Consider the following 23511-nt stretch of genomic DNA (forward strand, 5'->3'; position numbering starts at 1 on the left):
GTTTTCCTTTCAAAAGGCTACTTAGATGAAGATGAATACATTTTCTTTTTTATTATTAAAAAAAATCTAACCCTAACTAACCTTACACTTATGCACTTAATAATAATAATAATAATAATAATAATAATAATAATAATAATAATAATAATAATAATAATAATAATAATAATACATATATTTTATATAGCGCTTTTCCAGGTGCTCAATGGGTAGAAGAGACAAAACTAAGGCAAAACAAAAAACAGAACAAAAATAATACATGACAAAATAAAACAAAACCGACAGAATTAGAGGTCAAAAGCAAGATTGAAAAGGTGGGTTTTGAGGGCTGATTTAAAAGATGTTAGTGTGTTTGCATCACGGATATGGCTGGGGATGGCATTCCAGAGGGAGGGGGCAGCAGCAGCAAAGGCCCTGTCGCCCCAGGTCCGGTCGCGCTTGTCCTAATATACTAACCTACACTGTAGCACTCAACACTTTGATGGACATTGTTATTCAGCTAATTTGAGTTGTGCCCTTCCTGATGACTTGTCGTACAGAACTTGTAAGTCACTTTGGATAAAAGCATCAGCTAAATGACAAAATGTCATCATCATCATCATCATTTATGTATTCACCAAATCCCATGGCCAAAATGTAAATGTAAGATGAAAACAGTAAACATTTACACCCTCTGACCTTTGATTCAATGGTCATTGCCACAACACAAGGTGGTGCTACTGTATCTTCTGGCTGTGTAGCTGAGCAGAAGACAGGCAGACAGACACCTCTCAGGGGAAGGCCATGTGTTTAAGGTCAGGACTATTTTATGATTTCAGTAATCACACTATATTTTCGGACAGGTGGGAAACATCCAGTCTGTCATACAGCAGCCTGCAGCAGCTACGTTACCAATAGCTATTTGTGCATCATTCTGTTCATATTTAATTCTAGTATTTGCTTACTTTCTTTTGTTGCAGCTCAAAAGGTTTCCCCCCTAACAACACGGCATGAAAAATATTTTCGCAAAATTAAGGAGAGATTTCCTACCCCTGTGACTAAATTAAAGGTTTGTCAACAACGCCCCCGGTCTTAAAATAAGACGGTAACAAGAGCAAAGCAGCACTTTGGTGCAAAACCCTTGATTTGAGTGAGCCGTAAACTGTAAGTTGACAGTGATTAACACAAAACACTTGCTGCCATGGTAACCGATCGGCACACACAAGAAACAGGGCTTCCTGCACTATGCTACAGACATACCTGGCAATTATGTTTAATCTGATTTAATTGTTCCACTGAAAGGAATATATTCCACTTTATTAAAGACTTGTCAAACTTCCATCCGTCAGTTTGCGAACACATATGAGCCTCAGAGGTATTTTACATCACTGCAGCCCTTCCCTCCTGCCCTCTGTAACTCCATCCGCCCCCCGTTCCTCCTCCTCTTGGTTTTTCACTCTTTTATGCATGCACAAACACGTGCGTAATAACACGTGCACACACAGGGATTCACACACAAAGACTGTAAGACACACACACACAGTCACACAAAGACACACTTGCACACAGCCACACGCATAAAGACATACATGTGCACACAGGGATACAAACAGACACACACACACACAAAGACCGTAAGACACACACACAATCAAACAAAGACACACTCGCACACAGACATGTATTGTGCACATGCACACATACACACACAAATACACACTCACACAGACACATGTACATACAGACGTGCACACACACTGCAGCCACTCTGAGGAGTTTTGATAAATCACGCAGAAACGTGGCCGACTAACCTCAGAAATCTAATCACTACTTTTGCAGAAGGGGATGACAAAAAAGGAAAATTATTAATAAAAAAGTCTGCAGTCCCACCTCAGAAATAGAGTGGTGACAGTTTAATGGTCTCCAAGCCCAGAGCGCCACACCCTCACCACTCTGAATAAAGGACCCCATTTCCAAACCATGGCGTCTAATGACTAATCTCATTGGTTTTTCGAGGAGTAGTGGCTGTGTGTTATGATGTCAGGTTGAACCTGTACTCCATGGCTCCAGTCCCTTCTTGGCCTGTTCATTTACTGGGGAGGGGGGGGGGGGGGGGGGGGGGGGGTGCAATTCCCTATGAGCAATGACATTACTGTGCGTGACTGCAAGTGGACCGACAGCGTTCCGTTGCTGTCAGCTCCCAGCGCTATACCGTTCATTTGTTATTTGTTTGTGCTAATCATTAACGACTATAGATATTTTTCTTTTAAAGGATGCTAAATGCGCAAATATGTCTAGATCTCAGTTTATTAGACAATGGGTCGGGATGCAAGTCTTCTTCTTCTTCTTCACATGACAACATGTGTTGTTGGTCTCAGCGGGTCTGGATCCCGTAATGAGAAAAAAAAGAACTCGTCCCTGGCTTGAACATTTTAAGAAACCGTGATCATTCAAAGGCGGACACACATTAAAACAAGGACTGCTATCATACTTACTGATTTCTCTCTCTTCTGCTGCCTTTGCACGTCATTCACGCGGTAATGAATTCTAAGCCTGTCTCTGGACCGTACATGCATTCTGAATATTCATTCATTTTCCCCTTGAAAGCCGTTCCAACTAGCACCATGCACACTTTTCCCTGCAGTTGGGGGAGATCCATCCATTATGGTGATTCGCAGCCAAAGATTCACAGTTCTCTGGCTCCCCCACTGCCACCTGCTTACGACGCAGGGACCCTTGTTGAGCGGACTGTTGAAAGTTTGCTGGAGCCTGAGCAACCTCTGTGGCCTGTCAATGTTTCATATGAGAGACGCCAGATGGAGATCCCACACTTGGAGCTGTCATAATGAACAGTATCACCAGAACCGTGAGTGCAAACTGCTGATGTGACACAGAGAAAACAGGGAACATCATTAATAAAGATAATGAAGCAGATGGCGGCTCTAATGGGACGGTTGGGACAGAGTTACTGAGAAGTCAGTGGGGGTGAAGGCATAGGGTGGTGGGTTCACTGGGAAACCTTCTGATCTAGAAACAGGATGCTAAAGCCAGCGTGTTTGTGACCTCAGAAAAGCCACAATAAACAAAATGTTACGGCCAACTTTGCCAAAGATACCCGGAGAATAAGCTACAATAGGAATGCAGAAGCCATGTGATGTCTGATTTCAATGTGGGATATGGACATGGACATAAACAACACTTTCCAATTCAAATAAAGATCATATCATTCTGTATTGTTCCCCCAGATGTTGGAGATTAGTTCGCTCCATTGTCTTTAATTCTCGCCAATTTGACATATTGAATATTTGCATAAAAATACTAAACCCTAATGCCACATCACATACTCCAGGATCCTAGATGCCTTCGTTGCACGATTTGGTTCTGAGCCATCTACACGTCTTCTGTTCTCAACATTTCCTTCACGTTTGCAGCATTGAGTCTGGGAGATAGAGCCTCTCTGAGAAGGGAAGCAGCGTGTTGATACGCCCAGGGCCAGTGGAAAAAACGGCCTGTGTGAACTGTCAGCACCAGATAGCCACAGGAGCAGCTAATCTGCTCCCAAGCCGCCATTCACCACCATGTGCCACTTGCACTCTCGCTGACCGACTTCCTCCCTACACACTCAGAAAGAGGTGAACCGGCTTGGGTGTACCCGCAGCTGGAAATCCTGAGAAGGGATACACATGCATGAACAGAGAGGGTTGCTAAAACACGAGATGTGATCAACCTGAGGGGAGACGCACTTCCTGAAGGGGGGGGGGGGGGGGGGGGGGGGGGGGAGCACATCAGACTGAATGTTGTTTGGGTACAGTTCACCCTTGTAGACACACGGACGTCTGTAGCATAGCGGTATTATCTCATGACGTATGCTCGGGAGGAGGCGTCGCCGCACTGCATGTGCTGTAATTGATTATACCATTTTCCATAGACAATGGAAAGTATATTGGTTAATCAGGCACTCCCTGCTAAATGAGAAGAGCAAACAGAGGATTGTTTGAACAATGACTAAAAGAATAGGAGGCTGGATGGAAATGTCACAATAAGCAAGTCTGAGATGGTGACCAAGCCCCATGATTTCATCTCCTTCAAAGGGCTATCATAAAACCCCCGGTGCTTCATTAGTGACGTACAGTGTTTGTTTAGTCTGCAACACTTCATGAATCAAAGAGCAATCTAACGCGATCAATAAAGAATTACGCGTTTGATCGCTAGACCGGGTTCTTGTGTCAGTAAAACAGTATCATATCATCACGCGCACGTGTGTTTTCATGACGAGACCAGTCCGTTTACAACATTACAACAAAAGCTCACCCAAGTCTCGAGGCTCCATGATTTTGTCAACCCTGTCTGACTCAGACTGGCCCTGCTCCATGGCAGGGAAAAGAAGTGTGTTTGTCTTTCCTTTCATCTAGACAAGTGCTTGGCCTGGCCTCCTCCTTGAAACTCAGAGGGTGACAAAGTGACCTTAACGGCGGCTCCTCCTGCCAGCGAGCGGGGCGGCCAGGGAGCTGGTCCGCAGACGGATCAAAGTGGGAATCATGCCCCACCAACGGAGATAAATACACACTTCCTCTCTCCCCTCTCACGCTGTTTTTTTCCCACACCCCTCGAACTCCGTCCCTGCAGCCAGTGTAGAGGAAACGACAGACCACATCAAGAGGCTCTCTATTGCTTTGACAGGAGGGCTCACGCCAACCTTCAGGAAAGGAGGGAGAGGCATGGACATTCACAAAGAGGTTGCAAGTTATTTGTGTGACTTTTGCCAGTTTTGGCCTGCGGTAACACAGTGATATCCAAACGAAATAGATTAAAGCTAGTTTTGTACCATGTTCATCAGTCCCACACCTGCTGCTGTTAAGGGCAGGTCGGTAAAGGTTTTTTTCTGTGTTTAGACACTATGTAACAATATCTGGTATATTCAGATGGCCTTTCATTCATTCATCCTTCAACATGCTATGCATAATGAGAGTACTGTACAGACAAACAGAACCAATTCCATGTATGGAGATAAATATGACACACGTACGTGAGAGGTAGTGACGGGCGGATTGATTCAAAGTATTGATACTTCAGATTCTGACATCTTGTTTCAGTAAGAAGTTCAGGAGTTAGAATCAATACAAATATGAGCTTCTCTCTCATCTTATTTTAGCAATGAAAATAATGAGCCTCTCTTTTCTTATTTTAGCAATGAAAATATAAAAAGAATTGGTCGCAAATTCCATTCTGGCATTGTCGTCATACAGGCAAAGTTTGCCCTGAAAGATGATTTGTAGGCAGAATGACACAAACTAGTCTCCCTGGCAGACAAACCCCATGCATGGCACACTCAACAAAAAAATGTATTATACATTAGGCTACTTGGCTAAAAGTGTTCCTGATTTAACATTTAGTAAGTGTTGCATATTAATCAATTATGAAAAATACTTCTCTATGAAACTACATTAGTGATTTTTAATCATGAGTATACTAAATTGGTAAAGTATAGATATTGCCCATAACTAGTGAGAGGTCTGTTACTATTGGTTATTTTTCTACCTTGTTATATCTGAACTCCTCCCTCTTTTTCTATCTCTTCCCTATAGGGAGGTAACGTCACTGGTTGTTCCACCCGTAGGCCTATAGGGATTCATCATTGGGAAAATGGATTATCGGCTATTGTAAAAATTATGCCGCATGGAAATTGAAAAGCTTTCATTTTACACAAAATGAGTTCCCTTCTATACACTAACATTATTGTTTAAGCATTTTTGGTTGAAATAAAGGTAGTTATAAGGTTTTTAATTTGTCGTTAAAACGAACTACACTTACCAGTAGTAGAATGCCTGTCTTTCAGAATGAATGAATGAAAACTTTATTTAACAGATTGCAGAATGGGTACAATACAGTATGGCTCAATACACACAATTGTTAAGGGGATGCAGACCAGAGAAAGATGTGTGTCTTGTTTACATCAGGGTCCCCCATTGTAAATCTAACTAGGTTCTGCACCTCTGATCTGTAAAATGACTCATCATTTGAGTTTATACGCCCAATGACAGTAGTATCATCAGCATACTTTACTATCAGATTGTTATCATAGGAAGCAGTACAGTCATGAGTGCAGAGAGAGAACAGTATAAAGGGCTGAGAATGCAGCCTTGTGGCAAACCAGTACTTAAAACAATTTCATCAGACATTGTTTCCAATCCTGACTCTTTGAGGTCTCAAAATTAAAAAGCTAAGAATCCATTCACAGACAGCGTCACATACAGTAGACCCAGATACTGACATTTTGTGGATCAGATTAGATGGAATAAGCGTATTAAAAGCAGAGCTATAATCTATAAAAAGCATTCTAACATAGGAGTTTCTCTTATCTAAGTGTTCATACACAGGATTAAGAGCTAAGGAAATAGCATCATCTACTGATCTATTTTTCTTGTAGGCGAACTGCCAGGGATCAAGACGGGTCGGAATCTGACCGCTTATATAATTCAGCACTAGCCGCTCTAAACATTTCATTAAAACTGAGGTTAGGGCAATAGGTCTGTAATCATTAAGACAAGTCACAGGTGATTTGTTAGGAACCGGAATGATAGTAGATTCCTTGAAGCTCCTTGGAACAAGGCGGCGCTCCAGTGACATATTGAAAAGGTCTGTGAGCACAGGGGCAAGCTGCTCAGAGCAGAGTGTGACAGCCCTGGGATGAATGCCGTCCGGGCCAGTGGCTTTCCTAGCCTTAGTACTGGACAGGACCTTGCGCACCTCATGTTCTGTGACAGTTAGCCCAGACAAGTCACTGGAGTTGGAAGGAATAAAAACAGGAGGCTCTGTGTTACTTTCATCAAATCTGGAGTAAAAGTTATTCAGTTTACCGGGGAGTTAGTGATCACCTCCAGCGGAGGCGAGTCCCCTGGGCTTGTAGGAAGTGATAGTGTTCAGTTCCAGCCACATCCGACGGGGGTCACATAAAATGTCCTTCAATCCGTTCTCCATAAGAGCGCTTGACGGCTCTTATTGACTGCTCCAGCGAGTATCTAGCCAGTTTATAACTGGTTGCATTCCCAGATTTAAAAGCAGTAGCTCGTTCAGTAAGTTTGAGTCTAACATCAGCATTAAGCCATGGTTTTTGGTTTGAGTATTGCTTAACCACCTTGCAGGGAATGCACAAGTCAATACAAAAGTTGATATATCCAATGACAGTGCCACAGTATTGGTCAAGGTCCTTAGCAAATGATCTCAATACCTTCTATGCAAGGTTTGAGGCTGGGAATAACAACACCAGCCTACAAGCCACTGCAATGGGGGGGGGGGGGGGTCTGCTGATGGAGACTCAGTGTTCAGGGTAACAGAACATGAGGTGAGGAGGACCTTTAAGAAAGTGAATATCAGGAAGGCAGCAGGACCGGACGGCATCCCCGGCCGCGTCCTAAAAGTCTGTGCCGACCAACTGGCCCCGGTATTCACTGACATATTTAACCTGTCCTTGGAACAGGCTGTCATCCCCACCTGTCTGAAGAAGTCCACTATCATCCCTGTACCTAAAAAATCCAAGCCTGCTTGCCTCAACGACTACCGCCCTGTAGCTCTCACCTCCATAGCCATGAAGTGCTTTGAGAAGCTAGTAAAGGGCTACATCTGCTCCTCCCTCCCCATCAACCTGGACCCCCTGCAATTTGCATACCGCCCCAACAGGTCCACGGAGGACGCCATAGCCCATGTGCTGCACACAGCAGCATCACACCTGGACAAGAGGCAGGGGAACTATGTGAGAATGCTATTCATCGACTACAGTTCAGCATTCAACACCATAGTCCCCTCCAAACTCATAGCCAAGCTCAGGGACCTGGGCTTGAACTATGACCTGCCAGTGGGTCTTGGACTTCCTGACGGGCAGACCCCAGGTGGTGAGAGCAGGCAACTGCACCTCCTCATCCATCACCCTCAACATAGGGGCCCCCCAGGGCTGTGTTCTGAGTCCCCTCCTCTACTCCCTGTACACACATGACTGTGTGGCTCAGCGGAACAACACAATCATAAAATTTGCTGATGACACAGTAGTGGTGGGCCTGATCTCTGCAAACGACGAGAGGGCCTACCTGGAAGAGGTCAAGGTCCTGGCAGGATGGTGCCAAGAGAACAGCCTCTCCCTGAACGTCAGCAAAACAAAGGAGATGATTGTGGACTTTAGGAGGTCAGGGGTCAGGGACTACAGCCCCCTCAGCATGGACGGGCACCGGTTGAGAGAGTGAACAGTTTTAAGTACCTCAGAGTCCACATATCTGAGGACTTGACATGGACCACACACATTGACAGTGTTGTGAAGAAGGCACGGCAACGCCTCTACTTCCTCAGGCGCCTAAGGAAGTTCCAAGTCAGTCAGAAGATCCTTAAGAACTTCTACTCATGTACAATAGAGAGCATCCTGACTGGCAATATCACCGCCTGGTTTGGGAATAGCACCGCACAAGACCGTAGCAGACTACAGAGAGTGGCCCGTTCAGCCGAGCGCACAATTGGAGGGGGGCTTCCCACTCTCCAGAACATTTACAACAAGCGGTGCAGGGGTAAGGCTAAGAGAATTATCAAGGACTCCAGCCACCCAAACAATTGCCTCTTTGAACTGCTGCGGCAAGCGATACCGGAGCACAGAAAGACTCAGAAGAAGCTTCTATCCCCAGGCCATCAGGTTGCTCAACGAACAATAACACTATGCAACAACCATCAAATGCACACACATCCACACACACACACTCACTTTAAATAAACAACACACTGCAGCACCCACTCTCCACACTTTAGAACACCTAGACACACTTTATATTTATTGGCAAAGAATTTGCACTACAACCCATACCTCAGTACACCTACTGTACATTGTACCTAAATTGTACCTCATCCCATTTCTGCTTTGCACTATATAGTATATTGTATATTAGTATATTGCATAGTATATTGTATGGTAACTCAGTTACTTCTATTCTGCATTGAACATTGTATATATGTACAATCTGAACACTTGTGTCTACGTACGTGACTTCTTTTTTTACATGCTATACTTATTTTATTTCATACTTATCTTTTTGTCTAGCACCGTCTCTGGAGCGTAACAGAAAGAAGCATTTTGTATAAAAGTATTCTGTACTTCTGTATGACAACTATTAAAGAAACTTGAACTTGAAACTTGAAGTAGTAGTCTGACCAGTTTGTTTTGTGATGTTTGTAATCTTGTTTTTAGCGCCTTTGAGGTGCTTTGGTACCATGAGGTAGGGCTGGGCGATATGACGATATTATATAAATATCGGGTACAGTTCATTAACGATACACTTTTTTAACGTATCGTGGATATCGTGATGTTTTGCCCAAGAGGATTGTGTCGCGTCAATCTGGTGCACCCCGTTCAAACTTTTGAACAACGCCGCTCCCACACACACACTACTGCATCAAAGTTAGTACTTATGATTAACAAAGGCATTCGTTTTGTGGCATTAACATTATATAGTTACACGTTATATAGTTACACATCAGCGTATTTACCCAAACATAGCAACGTCCGATGACGACATAGATAGCAAGCGTTACTGTTCATATCTCAGTCCGTGCCGAGTTGTGCGTGCCCATTCTGCGGTCTGTTAATAAAGTTTTCAATCAGACAGATGTATGGAAAGGCTTTTATTATAACATTTGTTGCAGTAAAATCATTATGCCTCGTCATGCTGCGGTGCGCTAGTAATCACTCGTCTGCTGCGGTGAGCTGTTGTTGTTGTCGTTGAGCTGAGCTCTCGTTAAAATCAATGGAGGGCATTCAGGAATGTAAAAAAAGAATAGCGCTTTGCCGATTGGTGCTAAGAACAGCAGGGCGGGTACAAGCGGTGTGACGTAATTGGCAGACTCGACTGTCAATCAAAATTATTCTGTTGCCGGCTGAATGATTGAATGAATACAGTACAGCTCAATACAACAACAGTGGACTGACTGGAGGATGAAGACCAGAAAAAGACTTTCGGCTTTTTTACATAAGGGTCCTCCATTTTCAATTCATCAAAACATTTAGAGACATACAAATATACAGTAGTTTCATAAAAATGCTAAAATCCTATTTATTGATTGATTGATTGATTGATTGATTTAAAACTTTATTAACATATTGCAGAATGGGTACAGTACAGCTCAATACATACAATTGTTAAGGGGATGCAGACCAGAGAAAGACTTTCGTCTTGTTTACATCAGGGTCCCCCATTTTCAATTCATCATATTTCATATCTAAATCATATAATATCTCATTGCTAAATATATGCAATATATAATCTAATAATCCAATAATCTAAATCTAATATATAATATAAAAATGCTAAATGCATGGGTATTTTATTTTGTCTTTAATGTTAGCTTGCAAACTCAAATACTGTCTTGGTAAGCCTCATAATGAATTGCTTGGGGAAAAAAAGAAAAACATCGTGATGTGTATCGTGTATCGCCGAAAGGTCAGAAAATATCGTGATATCATATTTAGGCCATATCGCCCAGCCCTACCATGAGGTGCAAGCATAGTCATAGTACCCTTGAATGAGTGCTCCTGCCAGAGTCTTCAGGGTATTCTTGTTTACCAGAGAGGAGATCCGGTACAAGAATCTAGTTTGTTGGTTGACTTTTTTTATTACATTGGATGCCATTTTGTCACAGGAAAGATTTGCCTCTAGGATGGAACCTAGGTATGTAATTTCATCTTTCCTTGTGACAATATCGGATTTACCAAAAGCTGGCCTTGGGAGAGACCTGTAACCAGCTTTTATGTTGCTATAGCAATGATCCAAGATTTTGTTTGGTAATTTGGCAGAACCGATTTAAAAGAACAATGATTAAAATCGCCAGCTACAATAAACACGGCCTCCGGGTGGGAGATCTCATATTTATGTATAATGTCAGCCAGTTCATTGAGAGCAGTCGCGGTGTCAGCCCGAGGATGTATATAAACAGCAATAAGAAAGATAGCTGGGAATTCTCTAGGGAGATAAAAGGGGTGACATTTAATGACTAGGCATTCAAGATTAGTATTGCAGGTCTTGTTCATGACCATAGTTAACCTCTTAAGCCCGATCGGCCCAGTACCGTCACAAATAGATCAATACAGTCCATATTAAGTGATGTTGCGTTTATCTTTCAAATGTAGCCAAGAGTAAAGACCCTAACGCTATCAAAACAGCAATCAAAGTGTATATTTTTAGCACTACGTTTGTTTACCAATGATTTTAAGTGTTATTAGCGAAATATGAGTTCATAAAAATCTCTGCTCATTGCACCTGAAAACGGACGATTTAGATGCAAAAAAAACGAAGCCGTCATGAAATCATTGTAGTCCTAAGAAAGAGGAGACCCAGGGCTTTCGATGGACATCTAAATTTCATAAAACTACACTTCCCAGCTCACACCAGCTGCAGACAAAGGAAGTCCAACCATTTTTCTCTTGCAAATATTGATGTGAAAATCGTGTTTATATTTCACTTAATAACCTCAACGTTATTGCCATAAAATACAACGTATATTGTTTCTTTACCTTTCTGTGAACGTCTAGGGGAAAAATGTGTCGCAATCCGGTAAAAAATGGCGGAGCTATGCACATTATACAAACGTAACTACAGTAGATTTCATTCACGGTCTTTGCTGCCCTATAACAGGCGCCTGGTGGTACTAAATCCAGATTTAACTCTGCCATAGGAAAGAGGAGATTTGGGCCGATCCATAGATATATGACTTGGCCAAATAAATAGTTTATAAGCCTGATATTATATATTAATATTTCAAATAGCATGTGTCCGGATGGCAAAATTCTGTACTGTATCTACAAAAACCCCTGTAAATCATCTGCCATTTGTTCATTTGCTTAGATTTTTTGTACACTTGATCTCAAGAAGGTTTAAAAAAGATTTATTCAAGCACAGTAACAGACAAAATATTTCTGACACTGGGAATACATTCCCTGAGGTCCATAGATGTTCCTAGATACCAATAACATGCAAATGGCCTTGTAGACGTGGAGCAATCTTCCATTTACTTAGGTACTTTTAGGCACATTTTCTGAAAATATGGCTAGGGCTTAAGAGGTTAAGTGCCTCTTCTTAATTTGCTTATGTATGGTTGGATGAACCTCTTAACATGCAATGAAGTCTATGAGAAAATAGTTTTCTGAGCCCTCTCACCTTTTACCAAAACCGCTTCTAATCACTCATTTCTGAACGAATTTTTATGGAATTTTGACATGTACTACAAAATACTTCAGGCTATAGACACACACTGTGTCTTTACAGCCATACCAATGTTTTTGGAAATACTACTTCTGGATTACTAACTACTACAGAAAAACATGAGTAACACGTTTCTCTACAACTCAAGTTCAGACCTATGTTCCTCTATTTCATTAGCACTAAAAGTGGGTTTTCAGAAACTTCAGAATGTCATCTTTCATAAGTATAAAGCTATAAGTATAAAGTATAGTATTCTGGTTTGCAAAAAAAGTATGCAGTCCTCAAAAACGAAAACTAAAATGGCCAATTTTGGGGGTGCCTGTTACGAGGTTCAACAAGCCACTGATAGAGGTTTCTCCCCCACTAGGTGAATTGACTCTGTGGGACAGACCAGACATGGCCGGAATCAACAGAGGATTCAACCGATTTTGTTTTGGATGTTCTATCATGTTGGGCGAACGTATCCAGTGTTGGCTGAGCTGCACACCGCAGGGCATCAGCCACTTTTGTTTATTTTTCCCAGTTCCTATTCCCTAGGGCCTAGGCTGTCTCCCTGTGTTCATCCCTATCCTTCTCCCTGTCCCCGTTTATGTGTTTTAGAATAGGTAAGTGCACGTTAGGTAGGTTATTTTTCTCCTAATGTGTGTTCCTTTGTATCCCCCCTTGTCTGCTTGCTTAGGGTGAAATTATACCTGTGACCATAGCAGCAGGACCCTGGACCACATTCTACTCAGTCCCCAAACACTAGAGCTTCATTTGTGCATGCCATTGATAGATAGAAATATATAAAACCAGATACACACAGATGGGCAAGCAATTCATTGGGGGAAAAGCAAACGTTGGGTCAGGGACACTGGGATGACTTTGCTTTTGCGAAAATAGTGCCTTTTAACTTTATCTTGTCCTTTTGGGCTGCAAGGTTATAATGTTATTTTATCCTTTCATCTCTTACATTTACATTTTGTCATTCAGCTGACACTTTTATCCAAAGTGATTTACAAGTTCTGTATGGATGTTAGGATTTCTAATCCCCTCGTACAGATTATTCTGAATTTAGTGTCAAACTTTTATTTTTGTCGTGGATGGATATCAGTGTTCACTTGCACCTACTCCCAACCCGCCCCACCCCTGACTGCCTGAGCTCCACACCCTCCATCCCTCCCACTGGTCTACTCTCCCTGGGCTGTTGCTGCTGCTACCATCCAAGCGGTCTCTGGCAGAGGTGATCAAACTTCACACCTGTCATACCGAATAGGGCACCATCAATCACGGTCAGTCTGAGCTTTTATTATGGTTACCTTCTCGAAGCTGCTCGCCTCTCGGCACATTATATGCCTTTGCTTTGAAGGGGGAAACTGAAGCTGCAACTATGTGACTGAGAACAGAAAACAATATGTGCACGGGATCTCTGGCTGTGGTTATATCTTACATCCAATTAGCAATCCTAACACCAACTCCATAATCGTGCATTCACACACGCAATGTTTGCTGTGAGCTGTTGATCAATGTTTTGCTCTGCAAAAATACTTGGATGTCACTGCCTCTACAAAACCTGCTCCTATTGTATTATTCAATATCCAATAATTAACCAATAAATCAACTCTGATACACAATTGTATCTTTGATGACTAACTTCAGGTTACAAATACATTGTGGTATTGTAGTCTCTACACAGACTCTATATAGTAGTTCGGCATAGCTCAACATTTACCAATTGTTCATTTTGTGATAATAGCACCAAATTTGGCTGATGTGTTGATAGGTATATTGGGAACAAAACGGGATATTGGGGCGTTACAAACTAGCACCCTGGTAGCCATGGCAGGCAAAATGGCCACCAGCGCTTGGTAAAAATGTCTTATCCCATTGTATTTGCATGCAATAACGGACATCTAGATCCCACTAACCCTGAGAACCAAATAAAATACTCACTCACCATTCTAAGGACATTTACAAAATAATTGGTCATTTCATTATATTAATAGTGGCGTGAATCAGTATAGCGGTTCTCGTAGCAGGCTGTTATTTCCTGCAACTTAAAGACGTCATTTCAATATTATAGCATACTAAAGTGCAAATGTTATTTATTTAAGTACAGTGTATGAGGTATAAGCTGGCCCCAAGCTTTCACTGCAAAAGCCACACAAAAAAAATTGGGAAAAGAAATAGATTTTTTATAATAATTCATTACATTTATATAGCGCTTTTCTAGACACTCAAAGCGCTCCCCACAATGTAGGGTGGAAATTGCCTACTTCACCACCACTGGTAGCACCCAACCTTGGGCTACGCAGGCTCAATGGCTGCCATACACTGGCACCAGGCACACAGCACACTACACAATGGTTGAATGGCTCAGGAGACAGGGATTGATATCCAATTAAGGGGAAGGGATGATTAGGGGTGTTACATCCCAATGTATGTGCTTCCCCAGTGTGTGTCTTGTTCTCCATTTTGGTTCCTCCCTCCAGCCAGAACCCGTCCTCCGCCATTGGTCCCCGCTATGCCTGCCTTTCCATTGGTGGACTACATAGCAGCACAGCACCGATTGGTGGATGGGTTTCAAGACTCCAAGACCCAATCAGAAGCCATCACCCACCACCCAATCATGGATCACCACACCCTGTTAAGGTGGCCTTGATGTCAGAGACCTGATTGGGAATTTGTTCAGGAACGTTGGGAAACCCCCTACTCTTTGCGATAGGCGTCCTTGGGTTCTTTAACTCTTTCACTGCCACGCTGTTTTTCCATCTTTACTTCCTGGCGCCAGCGTTTTTGACCATTTTCACGATGTTTGCAGACCCATCGTATATTATAGCTATGGAGACAATAGTATGGCTCATTTGACAGGCAATATTTATACTCCAACAGGGAAAAAAACGTTTATTTTTACATACCTTCGTTCCTGCGCAATCCCAGGCTAAAACCCGTCCTGTTTCAAAATAATCCAGTCTCGTTTTCTGGAACGTGAGATATGATGTGTTGTGTAGCATGCGCATTTCATGCAGGTTGCTCGCCTGACAACTATATTATTTCCAGGTCAAAGGTAAACATACGGAACCGTATTGCTGCCACACCAGAAACAGACAAAAAATCGGTATCACGTTATAACGTGATAACTTCTTGTTTTAACATAAAATGTTTCACGTTATAACGTGATAACTTCTTGTTTTTTTTTTTAATCTTTTTCCCCCTCCATTTTCCTCCGATTTTCTCCCATCCCAATGTTAGTCGTATGCCAATTCCCAGTCCCTTCCTGGTCGCTGCGCACTTACCCCCCACAGTCAGATCATCTGGGAGAGTGGAGGCTACCACGTGCTTCCTCCGACACGTCCAGCCAATCACCGCTTCTTTTCACCTGGCAGCGCGGATTCTCATCGAGAGGGCGTAGCGTGTGGGAGGACCACACTATCCCCCTCAAGTCCTATCCGCGCTTAGCAGGCGCCCCGACCGAACTGTAGGAGTCGCTGTTTACAACGACCCGGACCCACCCCGCCAGCTTCTCCCACCCTCTAATACAGCCAATTGTATTAGTGCAGACGGCCAGCCAAGCTGGTGACAACCCCGGAGCTGTGAGCTGGATTCGAACAGGCGAATCCAGCTCACAGCTCCGGGGTTGGTGACGAACGCAATCTCCGCTCGGCCACCTAACCGCCCGATAACTTCTTGTTTTAACATAAAACGTTTCACGTTATAACGTGAAAATCATGTTTGAATAAGGAAACGATGTGCGCCGTCTGTGAGACCGGAACATTGAGGAATTAAGGGCTCGTGTTAGTCGTGTACATGATTTGGTTAAGTTCTACTTCATGCTTGGGTTGAGACATGGCGAGATTATGCTATTATTGAGCACGGTGGATGATATTGTGATGAGTATGCGTACACTAAGAAGGGTGTTAAAATGCATGGGACTGTACAGAAGGAAGAATGAATCTGACCCTCTGGAGGTAGCATAATTTCTCATTGATCAGCTGGAGGGACACGGACGGCTCTATGGATACAAGCTACACCATCTCACCTGCATCCAAGCTGGGTATGTTCTGACCCAAAATACAGTGAGGCATTTTTTTAAGTTTCTAGACCCCTGTGGCGTTGAGCAAAGACGGAGAAATCGCCTGATGCGACGCATATATGTTAACCCTGGGCCAATTTTTTTGTGGCATGTTGACGGTTTATGACAAATTAAAGCCATTTTGTATATGTATAAATGGAGCGATTGATGGCTTTTCGTGAACATCATCGAGGTATTAGTAGGTCTATGTTCCCATAGCTCATTCTGTCCGTGTTGTAACAGTGTCTGGCTGTGTAACGTCAACTTGTCAGAACGTAAACAATAGTACCAGGATAGCTAAACAATTAGCCCACCAGACGTTGTATCTTCTGGGATACACCTTCTGTGAACGTTTAGCAAGAATCCACATTGCAAACGGATTAAAAATGGCAGAGCCATATCCATCACCTTATCTTATCGGCAGGGCCGCCTGGGAGAAATGCGAGGCCCTGTGCGAGATTTAACGCGAGCCCCCCCCCCCCCCCCCCCCCCCCCCCCAAAAGGTTAAAAAAATATATATATATATATATATATATATTTTTTTTTTTTTTTTTATACAGTCAACATATTCTTAAATAATAGCGCTGCCCGAGGCGGGGCATGATACAGTCAACATATAGCAAAAGAGAGAGCGAGAGAGAGCTCCCGTTCTACAGTCAATATACAGTGTACAGAGAGAGAGAGAGAGAGAGAGAGAGACACACATTGGAAAGAAATTGAAATGCTATTTGGCCCTAAACAGAGAGTACACAGTGGCAGAATACCTGAGCACTGTGACTGAAGATCCTTGAGCACAGCCTAGCCATCGAGAAAGGCCGCCATAGGCAGACTGTGTGTGTTAGAAAGAGAGAGAGAGAGAGAGAGAACATGTGTGTTTGTCATGTGTGTGTGTGTTAGAGAGAGACTAGAGCATGTATGAGAGATTCAAAAGGACAAAGATCAACACTTAAATCCAAGAGAGAGAGAGAGAGAGAGAGAGAGACACACATTGGAAAGAAATTGAAATGCTATTTGGCCCTAAACAGAGAGTACACAGTGGCAGAATACCTGAGCACTGTGACTGAAGATCCTTGAGCACAGCCTAGCCATCGAGAAAGGCCGCCATAGGCAGACTGTGTGTGTTAGAAAGAGAGAGAGAGAGAGAGAGAACATGTGTGTTTGTCATGTGTGTGTGTGTTAGAGAGAGACTAGAGCATGTATGAGAGATCCAAAAAGACAAAGATCAACACTTAAATCCAACAAGAAGAGGGTCTATACCAGAGAAACCAAAGCAGCAAGGAGCCAATGGCCGACATCAGCTAAATAGGCTAGCCAGTTACTGTGACACCAGGCCACACACAGCTTTGGCCAACGGCCCAACGCTACCCAAGCTACACAAACGACCATTCACACACAGCACATGTCGTATCTCCAAATGTTGTGAAGTAGCATATGTTTTGCCTGGAAAAAAACATCGTTATTAACAAAACATTCGGGAGGGGAAGGAAGGAAGAGTGGGGTAATGTCATGACATCTTACCTGCACGAGGAACGCAGGGCAAAAGGCCGCAACACAGGTCTCCACGTTGACGAAAGGCCTCTCGCTGTCGGGACAAATAAGCTATGGCCAGAGCCTTGTCATGGTGCAGGCCCGACTACATCTTCTGTCAAAGATGATGTCGTAGTCAGAGTGCCAGGGCCTGCTATTCTCAAGGCTAACTGATAGCATCAAACGAACGTTCCCAGCTGACGCTAAACAGCTAACTGGCTAACAGTTAGCTCAATCAGGCACCTGGCTGTATGTAGCCGCATAGCTTGCTTCTGCGTTCTGCAAGCTATGCGGCTACATACAGCCAGGTGCTCTCACCAGGCACACACCGTTAGCTACTAGTAGTACTATATTAGCTAGTCGACCAGTTTGGCTCCAGAGAGAGAGAAAGAGAGATAGGTCAGGTCCACGGCGGGAATATAATCATAGGTTGACTCACCATAACGCAGTATCAACGCGGCGCCAATGGTAAAGTTGGAAGGAGACTTTCTTGGCCCACGGTGTAATTTCTTCTTCTTCGAGTACTTTCCAGCAGACTGGACACCTTTCCGCGTATTGCTGCCTAACAGATTTATCTGCTCACAAGTTCTCTTCTCCTTCTTTTGAAAAGACATCCACTCGCCTCGCCTCGCTCCTCTGAATAGGTTAGCTAACGCTAGTTAGCCTTTAGCTAAGCTAGCTACTAGCCGACATCATCATGGCTATACCATGACAAGGCTCCGGCCATTTGTCCCGCTAGCGAGAGGCCTTTCGTCAACGTTCCTTGGTGACCGACCGACTGATAATGACCGACCTCTTTCTTCGTCTTGGCTGGCATAACTAAGCATAATAGTCAAAAGCTGCACGCGCGAAATAGTCAAACGCAGCTGACTCACGCCGGCGTACTACACATGATGTAAGTAAAACCACTCCCTTCGTTGAAACCAATAGTATGTCTGCTGCAGAACCCCAGAGGCTGAGCTCCAATAGTGAGTATGTCTGCAGGACTGCAGACCCAGGAACAAGTCAGACACATTCTACAAACATGTCTAATGTGAAATATATAAGCAAAACTAGATTTTAGGTCTGTGATGAAAAAGGGCCTCGCGGGAAGGGGGGCCTCGCAAAAAAAAAAAAAAAAAAAAAATTTGCGAGGCCCCCCTTCCCGCGAGGCCCTGTGCGACCGCACTGCTCGCACACCCCCTGAGGCGGCCCTGCTTATCGGTACCTTATGTATTGAAAAGTGCAGGTATGGCGATTTATGCTGATGATATGAAGTGGATTCCTAGCTTAATTTCCCTACTCTGCGTTGTGATTTAAACCTTTTTACAAGCTCTTGGAATTGCCACTCTTGCCAAATGCAGATAACCACTGTTTTAACCTGGTTACTGCTTACCCAGAGAGAAAATACGGCGCGGCCGTTGAAATGAAGCGAGATCTGAGCAGTTTGAAAAGAACCCGTTTTTAATGAAAAAAGGATTTCAATTAGATGTTACAAAAGAAATATTTGCAATGAATTCTACCGGGAGCAGTCGCTATGCCGAAGGTCAGTAGAATTCAGTCTAAATTCTCAATAAAAAGATCTGTCTAAAAACATGTCTCGTCTCGGCTTCTTCAGATGTTATTTTGGAATTTGCCGTCTTTCTGCTGTATCTTCTCGTCGGTCGGGTTTTCCTTGAGTCAAAGGGAGTGTGTAGAATGAGCTGTGTCCTTGTCTCGTTCGTGGGATTGTGTCTCTCCTCTCCGTGGAGCCGGCCATATTCAAATCTAGACTCCGCCCCTAGTTTTACGACAAGTGGGCGTATCCGTCTAATTCGTACCGAGCTTTCTAATTGGAGAAAGACTCGCTTTGGCTGTCTATAGGCTAATCCACTACAGTGACGTCAAAACTGAATTTATTAGTGGGCGTGTTTCCAACAGTTCAAGATACCCCTACGGGGCAAACGGAGGGGGGCTGAAGGCAAAAGGGGAACTATTTGATCTATTCTTGGCTCCTAAGGCCGTTTGAGTATATCCTGTGTATTCAACCTCACAGACCAGATGTCTCCTGGAGGTTCTTTGATCTTAAAACTGTAAAACCACGCAGCTGCTGACTTCACCACCTTCTCAGGAGATGAAACAGCCACTGTCTCTGGTTAAATTAGCTTGCTGCTTATCTCATCCCCCCCACCAGGAGTTTGAGACAGCCAGCTGGTTCTCTGATTGATTTGTCTGCATTTTCTAATCTTGTGTTGTGCATTTATGTGGTGTATATTACCTTTCCCATTTTCGCCATTCTGTGCAGTGCTGGTAAATTTTACACAGATTGGTTGACAAAACTACCACAGTTTCCCCGGTTTGGGGATTAATGATCCCCAATATACTTGTTAGTATTTTCTCAATCAAACTGTTTACAATTACCTTAGCCTTACTGTTTAGCCAAATCACCTAATGAACCAAATATTTCCAGAATCCTTCTAACTAATTTTTCATATTTGTTAGTATCAATTACTTTCAACACCCGCATTAGCTCCCTCCTCCACTGACCGACTATGAATCCATTTTTGTTTACACAGTTCTCTATTCACTCACACCGTTTAACAATTTCCACTCATTTGCCGGTTATACACAATGTATCAGTTATATCAATTTCACTTCAGCCTAGGTCCGTCCCTTTATACAAAAAGATGATCGTACCAATTACCAGGTTTTAGACTATACTTATGTGTTTTTTAACCAAATGTGTCTGTTTTGTGCAATTCACTCTGAAAGAAAAGACCTTACATTGCATTTACTATCTAAACATTTCTAAAAAAGGAGAGAGCTCAGCTAATGAAAAATGAAAAATGAATATGTACACGCCCTCTCCAAGGCCTATCAGTTACACTATCCCTTCTTTCGCCTATGTATACCGTTTAGGCTTCTGGATGACTCGTTTTGGTCGAGTATCTGGTTCCGGGCTTGTGCTAAGCACTGGTTCCTCCGGTTCTTCTGGTACCTTCTCCAAGTCCACAGAGGAGAAATTATTATGTTCCAATTCATAATCTTCTCCTCTGTCTGGTTCCTGTAAAAAACCTGCATCTTCTACTGGTGGCCAATCGTGGCCCCCTCGGTCTGGCTCGCCATAATCATCCGGGTCTTCCCCATCGTTTGGGGTTAGCGCCGCCTTCACTTCGCCTTCGTGTAACGGTTGCGACGCCCCGGTTTTACCGTCAAGGTCTTGTGGTTCAGGTTCCCATTCTTGGTCCGTATTGATTGCTTTTACACAATGAGTAACGTGAAACCACATAGGCGATCCTTGAATTTGTAAAGCCCTCTCGGTGGCTCGAACGACTTTGTATGGCCCTTCTCGTCTCGCGCCAAACCACTTGCGTCTAAATACTTTTACATAAACGTAGTCGCCTGGTATGATTTGAGGTGTAGTCTGCCTATTCACCTCCTCCCCGGTTTCATGCTCCTGTCTACTGGAGACATGAACCAGAATACTTTTGTGTATCTTTGACATGTATTTTACGTACTCACGCATGTCGTTGTCCAGGATGTCCAAACTCGGACCTTTGCCTGTCGCGCGCAAACCTGGTACTACCATGCAGCGACCTAACATCATTTCGTGCGGTGTCAGACGCAGACCGCGAATTACGCTCGAACGACAAGCCATCAAAGCTAAAGGGAGAGCGTTTAGCCAATTCAAGCCTGTGTGTTGACAGATCTTTACCAATTTGTTTTTTAGTGTCCCGTTCATGCGTTCCACCAACCCCTGGCTCTGCGGATGATAAACGGCCCCCAATCGCTGTTTTATGCCTAAGTGTTGGAGTATTAAACGTACAGTTTTGTCGACAAACTCTTTTCCATTGTCGCTGCTGATCCTGTCCATTAAACCAAACCGGGGACATACCTCCTGGCATAGGAACTTAGCCACAGATGCTGCATCCTTGTGCCGGGTGGCGCACGCCTCCACCCACCTTGAAAAACGACAGACAACGACAAGAATATATCTCTTCTGATTAATGGGCTTAATCATGTCAATGTAATCAATTACAAGGTCTCGCATTGGGCCATTGGGCGTGGGGATATGTCCTGGTGACACACTAATCCCCTTACGTATATTGTTTTTCAAACATATTACACACCTCTGTAACACATGATCAATTTGACTGATCAAATCTGGCGCCCAAAAGCCATATTCTCTGATTTTTCTCCTTACCTCTCCTTTATGCGCATGGCAAAAGTCGTGCGCCGTGTGGATCAGCAGTCCGACCAGGCCAGCAGGAGCCACCACAAATCCACCGGCGTCGCGCCACAAACCTGAATCATCCTGACAAGCTCCCCTGGTTATCCAGAGGTTCCGTTCTACCTGACTAGCCTCCTCCTGGAAAGTCAAAACATCTTTGTAGGTTATCTTGTCCTCTAACTCAACTCCGTGTGATAACCAATACCTTGCCTGCTCTGTCAGCACCTGTCACTTCCTTGGCAGCTTCGTCTGCTCTTCTGTTTCCTCGAGATATCTTTGACTCGTCAGACTGGTGGGCAGCACACTTGATTATCGCAATCCGCTTTGGTTTCATAATTGCTTCTAACAAACGTTTAATCTGACTACAATGTTTTATGGCGCTTCCGTCAGCTTTCTTAAAACCTCGCCCTTTCCACACTGTTCCATGTAAAAATGCGGTACCGTGAGCATAACTGCTATCGGTATGAATATTCACAGTTCTGCCCTCTGCCATGTTACATGCTTCCGTCAGTGCGACCAACTCTGCTAATTGGGCCGAACAAGGTTGTGATAATGCTTCGGCTTTTTCTACCACAAATCCTTCGCCCTGTGACCTTACCACGGAGTAACCTGCTTTTAGTCCCTCGCCAACACGATAACAAGAGCCGTCAGTCCATAACTCCAGATCTGGACTGTCAAATGGAAATGCCTGCAAGTCTGCTCTGAGTTTAGAGTACCTCTCGACTTCGACTAAACAGTCGTGGGGTTCTCCATCTTCAGGCGTAGGGATGTCAGCTGCCGGGTTCGTTATGGAACACCTGACCAGCGTCACGTCTTCCTGTTCCAAAAGTCTGTAGTAGTGTTTAATGCGAGGCATCGTTAGTGCATATTTACCGGACTCCAACAGACTCTTTAAGTCATGCCTCACCATGATATCCACTGGATATCCCATCGTAATACTTGCGGCTTTTTCGTACATCGTATACACTCCAGCCATTTCTCGGTAGCATGGAGCCATCCCCATCTCTACTTCCGAGTAGGCAATTGAGTAGTACGCCATCGGCTGCGGTCGCGCCCCCACCCCTGTGTTCTGGGCCAACACCGCACACGCCTGCTTCTGATCTGGTGAAGAAGAGACGTATAGTATGAATTTCTTGGTATAGTTAGGCAACGCCAAGGCCGGCGCCTCTAACAGTCGGGACTTGATTGTTTCGAATGCCCGTGAGCCCTCTTCGGTCCATACCACTTTACTGCTCAGTTTATCAACGCCCGTTTCTTTCAGCATCTCTCTCAATGGTTTCACTATTTCCGTATAGTTCTCGACCCACGGAGAGCTGTACCCCATTATACCCAGAAATCCCATTAGCTGTCGTACCGTCACAGGCTTGGGTGCCGTCCTTATGGCCACCAAATGTTCTTCTGAAATAGCCCGATGGCCCTGTGAAATTGTTTGTCCTAAATAGATCACTTTAGGTTTACAATATTGCAACTTTTTCAACGACACTTTATGGCCGTTTTCCGCCAACAGTTGCAACAGTTTCACGGAATCGCGATGACAT

This window comes from Notolepis coatsorum (genome assembly GCF_963971535.1).
Source record: "Notolepis coatsorum genome assembly, chromosome: 13".
Lineage (NCBI taxonomy): Eukaryota > Metazoa > Chordata > Actinopteri > Aulopiformes > Paralepididae > Notolepis > Notolepis coatsorum.